Below are 6,219 nucleotides of genomic sequence, written 5' to 3'. Positions count from 1 at the left end.
CATGCTTCAAGGATTTTAAAATCCAAGTTGAGAAATTTTCCAGTTTCAAAATAAAAATTTGAGGAGTGATCGTGGTGGAGAATATTTATCTTATTTATTTGAAGAATTTTGTCGAATCCATGGGATTAGACATGAATTGACGGCCCGGTATACACCGCAAAAAAATGGCATGGCGGAGCGAAAAAATCAAACAATCATGGATATAGTTCGGTGTATGTTGAAAAAGAAAAATATTCCATCGGAGTTTTGGGCTGAAGCGGTCGCTTATACCGTTTCTTTGATCAACCGATCACCGACGAAGAGCTTGGAGAATTCTACTCCAAATGAGTTGAGGTATGGTAAGATGCCAAATGTTAGTCATCTTAAAACACGTGGTTGTCTTGTATATTCACATATTCCAAATGCTATGATGACCAAGCTCGACGATAAAGCCAAAAAATGCATTTTCATTAGGTATAGTGAGAGGTCAAAAGCTTACAAGCTTTACAATCCTCAAACGAAAAACTTTGTGATAAGTCGAGATGTTCGTTTTGATGAAAAATCCTCTTATGATTTTTCAAAAAATTCAGAATCATTAACTTGGCCGACCCTTGGAGACGAAGAAGGCGATTCTCAAGCAATGCAACCAAATGATGGAGAAAATGAGTCTCCACAAAATTCACCATCACCCCCGCCAAGAAAAATGAGGAGTTGAGAAATCTATGATGAAACGGAGGAGGTGAATGCAACAAATCCTTTTTTATTTGCATTCTTTGTCGGGGAGGATCCAATCTCTTTTGAAGAAGCCTCTAAAGAAGAAAAGTGGAATCAAGCGATGAAAGAAGAGATCAAGGCGATTGAAAAAAATGAAACTTGGGAGCTCACACCTTTACCTTCACACAAATCTCCTATTGGTGTGAAATGGGTGTTCAAAACAAAAACCAATCTTGATGGTTCCATCAACAAATACAAGGCGAGGCTTGTTGCAAAAGGATACAAGCAAAAAGAAGGAAAAAACTTCAATGCGGTATTTGCTCCCGTTTCAAGACTTGATACAATTCGCTTCATTATCTCTCTTGCGGGTCAAAATGGTTGGAAATTGTATCAAATGGATGCCAAATCAGCATTCTTGAACGGATTTTTTTCTTCAAGAAGAAATTTATCTTGAGCAACATCCCGGATTTATTAAAAAAGGCGAGGAAGAAAAGGTGTACAAACTCAAGAAAGCTCTCTATGGCTTGAAGCAATCACCCCGTGCATGGTATGATCGAATTAATGATTATTTCATTAAATTTGATTTTGATCGTTGTCCTTTTGAGCATACTCTTTACATCAAAAGGAATTCTAACGGCGGTTTTATGGTGGCGAGTCTTTATGTTGATGATTAAATCTTCACGGGTGATGATTTTGAGATGTTGGCGGAATTCAAAGCTTCTATCATGAAGGAGTTTGAAATGACCGGTCTAGGAGAATTGCATCATTTTCTTGGAATTAATGTGGAACAATCGAAAGGAGGAATTTTTGTTTCTCAAGAAAAATATGCAAAAGAAATTTTGAAAAAGTTCAAAATGGAGAACTCAAATCCGGTGTCAACTCCTTGCATTACGGGCTTAAAATTAAGCAAAGAAGGTGAAGGAAAATTGGAGAACACAACCATGTTTCGAAGCTTAATTGGAAACTTGATGTATGTTACAGCCACTCGTCCCGATATCATGTTTGGAGTAAGTTTGATTAGCAGATTTATGGAGAAGCCATATTAAAATCATTGGGAGGCGGCCAAAAGAATTCTTCGATATGTCATAGAAACCATTGATTATGGTATTTTTTATGAAAAAAATATTTCTGTTAAACTTCCTGGTTTTACAAATAGTGATCTTGGTGGAAGCGTGGATGATTCTAAAAGTACGTCCGGTTACGTTTTTAATCTTAGAGGTGGAGCAATTTCTTGGAGTTCGAAAAAATAACCAATCGTGGCCCTTTCAACAACCGAAGCGGAGTACATCGCGGCTTCTTCTGCCGGACGTCAAATTATGTGGTTGAGAGGAATTCTCGGAACCTTGAGTTCCAAGCAAGATGGGCCTACAATTCTCTTTTGTGATAATAGCTCGGCTATTTCTATCTCGAAAGATCCAGTTCTTCACGGAAGAACAAAGCACATTCGACTTCGTTTCCATTTCTTAAGGGAACTTGTTCCTGAGGGTGAACTCAATTTTGAGTATTGCAAAAGTGAAGAACAACTTGCGGATATTTTCACTAAGCCACTTGGAGGTCCCGTTTTCTCGAAAAATGTTGAAGGTTTGGGAGTGAAAAGCAAATTCAATTTATGAGAGGCAATGTTGGAATAAGTGGACTTAATTAATGTGAATTCAATATTGGAATCAGTGGCAATTCAATATTGGAAGAAGTGAGCATTCATGTTGGAATAAGTGGGGTATTGAATGTTAGAATAAATGTGAATTTGAAGCACCATTGTCTAGATGTATCTAGACAATTGTCTTTTGATTTTCCTATGTATTAAATTAGAATTAAAAGAGTTGTTAGTCTAAGAGTCATCTTCTAATTTATTAGAAGATTAATGTACTCCTCACTATAAATATGGGGTGCTAGGGATGATTGTAAGCATGACAAAAAAAAAAAAAAAAACAAAAAGAGAAGTAATTTTTCCATCCACAAAACACTAGTCTTTTACTTTCTCTACTAAAAAATATTATTTTCAAGTCTTCACAAAATCACTAAAATCCAAATTCAGAATTAATCATTTTAACCCATCCTGGTGCCCACAATTTTCACATTATGAAAATAAGAATATCAATTAAATAATTATAACAAATTTTTACTATTAAAAAATTTGGTTGACCGATATTACCCAAAACCGCTTTATTTGAGTAACATGAAAACCATCGACTGACCTATTTATATATGGGTCGATTAAAATTACCGGCGTAACTATATGGGTCTGTTAATTACCTGTTATCGGCCAACAAAAGTGGGTCGAAAGTGAGTAGATCAGCCGATGAAACCGACCCATGCACCTCTTCCATCGTACTTCATGTAAAATTACTTTATTAACCTTACATAAATAAACCAGAGAATTAAAAGTAAGGTTAACTGCACTTTGCCCCAAACTTTGGTCGTTTTTGCTCTTTGCCCCCAAAATAAAAAAAATTCCACGATCATACCTCGATTTACTAATTTGTCGCACCGATAACTAAAAAGTCTATTTATGACAAAAAAAAAACCAATTCGACTCAAATTTCATAATTTAAACTAGGGGTGAGTTCGGGACGGGATTTCGGGAATTCGGGATTTTCGGGATCGGGATTTCGGGATTCGGGATAGAAATCTTAAATCCCAATCCCGTCCCATACTATTAAATCCCGGTTATATCGGTATCCCTAAATATTTCGGGAATCGGGATTGGGATCGGGAAATCCCATATTTTGCCTAAAAACTAAGAAATATTGCATCTTTTTTCCATTAGTATTATTTTATACACTAAACCAACTTGAATATATTATATACATACTATTGTTCTTGCCTTATTTAGTATATGTGTGTGTGTGTGTGTGTGTGTGTGTGTATTTTTATTAGTTTTTTTTTTTCTTTTTTTCCTAATTCGGGATTAAAATATCCCAATCGGGATTGAACCAATTCCCTAATACCGATCCCGTATTTGTTCCTAATCCCAATCCCGAATTTCCGAAGTTTTAGTCCCAAATAGTAAAATTCCGATCGGGACGGGACGGGATCCCGAATCCCGATCCCAAATGTCCGGCCCTAATTTAAACCCCATTTTAGCCCAATTAACCAATTTTTACCCTAATTTCAATTTTGACCCGTCACCACCGGAGACCGCCGGAAACCCACGGTGTCCGGCGTTGACTTTTTTTTTTTTTTTTGAAAACTGTTTTTTTGGTCTGAAATTTTTTTCCGGTAGGTCAACCGCAGGGTCTCCGGCTTTGACTTTTTTTTTTTGAATTTTGTTTTTTCTTAAAAAAAATATTTTAATTAATATTAGTGTATTGGCGCTAAATTACTGTCTCCATCACTTATTTAACTATCGGAGAGAGTAATTTAACTGTTAATTAACCTTTTTTTTCTTAAAAAAATTATATTAATTAATATTACTGTATTGGCTGCTAAATTACTATCTCCAGCAGTTATTTAACTGTCGGAGACAGTAATTTCACTGTTAATTGACTTTTTTTTTCTTAAACAAAATATTTTAATTAATATTACTGTCTTGGCCACTTAATTACTGACTCCAACAGTAATTTAACTGTCGGATACAGTAATTTAAGTGTTAATTGACTTTTTTTTTTTTTGAAATTTTGTTTTTTCTTAAAAAAAATATTTTAATTAATATTACTGTCTTGGCTCAAAATTACTGTCTCCAACAGTAATTTAACTATCTGTGACAGTAATACTACTGTATTAATTAATTTTATCGTCTTGGTCTGCATTATTGCTATCTTCGACTGTAATATTACTGTCTTCGACTGTAATATTACTGTCTCCGACCGTAATACTACTGTCTCATGCAATAATATCACTGTTTGGGACAGTAATATTAGTAATATTATTGTTCGGAAAATAATATTCATAATGTAACTGTCCGAAACAGTAATATTATTGTTCGAAACAGTAATATTACTGTATGAGACAGTAATTTAGCAGCCAAGACAGTAATATTAATTAAAATATTTTTTTCTAAGAAAAAAAGTTTCAAAAAAAAAATCAAAAAAATAAAGTGAACGCTGGAGAGCGGCGGTCAACTGCGATTGACCGGCCAGAAAAAAAAATTCAGAAAAAAAAGGCAACGCCGGAATCTGACCGGAAAAAAAATTTTAGAAAAAAAAATTATATTCTTAAAAAAATATTTTTTCAAAAAATTATTTAAATGGGGGTTAATGTGATATATTTGTTTAAATCCGGGGTCAATGTGTAATATTAAGGAAGTTATAGTATAATTGATGGAATTGATAAAAAATATATTATGGAGAGTATTTTAGAGTAAAGACATGGGGATGGGTTTATTTGAAAGATTGTTGTTTTTGTTGACCAATGTGCATTTAAGTCCATTGTCATATTTTTTTTGCCATTTGCCCTAATTATTAATCATTATTAATTATTACTTAAGTTTTAGTTATAGGGGTTTTTATGTAATTTCAGTTATAAGGTAGGTATCGTTCTTTTTTCATTTGGTTCGTACAAATCATATGTGTCACATTTTTATTGGTTGATTTTCCATCGCTTGGGTCCGAGTAGGGTTCCTTCGATGCTACACCCGGTGAAAAACACCGGGTGGGTCTTCTGCTGCCACGTGTTCCTTTTTTTATTTTTCTAAAACCCCTACAGGTAAACCCTAGCGAGGAATCTATTATAAAATATAAAAAAGAGACACGTGGCAGCAGAAGACCCACCCGGTGTTTTTCACCGGGTGTAGCATCGAACAAATCGTCCGAGTAGTACAAACCCTCTCGGACCATAGACAACCCCTTGTTAATTTCATATTGACTTATTAATTAGTTAGCAATAACAAAATATTTTCCTGAATAATATTATTTTATTTCAAGTATCACATCATAGCTAATATTATTTTAGAAATAAAATGATATCCGTGTTTTTTATTCACCACTTACAAAATTAAGGGGAAATTTGCTAGACACCCCTTATTTTGGACTTATATGGCTAGAGATCCTAGTTGTTAGATGAATATAGGCATAGGTCATTTGATCCAATAAATTAATATAAATAAATTAAAATAATTAGTATATAGACCATAACACCCTCAATTTATAAGAAAAAAAATCTTATATATCATCTCTCTCCAATCTCACGTTACTTTCCCCCTATATAATTCCTCATCTCTCTCTCCTTCTGCATCTCAATGCTCACGCCTCTCTCTCTCTCTCTCGTGCTTCTCTCTTTTTTTTTTTCTTTTTCGTTTTCTTTTTTTTAATGAAGAAATATTATAGAGATGAAAAAAAACAAGGATCTTTTTAGATTATGAGAGGATTTCTTTGTGAAAGAATTAAAGAGGACGACAAACATCCCCTAAAAAACATCAGAAATCCAAAATCCTAGCCAAATTCGCATTGTGTTTTTCGTATGTAGAACCTCCCATCGTTTGTTGTTAGCAATTTCCGTTTACAGTTGGTTTAATTTCGTTTGTTGTTTGAAGAATTGCGTTTGATGTTGAGATTCGATTCCTCTGGTTTACAATTTGCAAGGTATGTC

Source organism: Erythranthe guttata, chromosome 3 (assembly GCF_056151865.1).
Source record: "Erythranthe guttata isolate IM_541 chromosome 3, IM_541, whole genome shotgun sequence".
In the NCBI taxonomy this organism is placed as follows: Eukaryota; Viridiplantae; Streptophyta; class Magnoliopsida; order Lamiales; family Phrymaceae; genus Erythranthe; species Erythranthe guttata.
Note: the sequence above shows the minus strand (reverse complement) of the source record.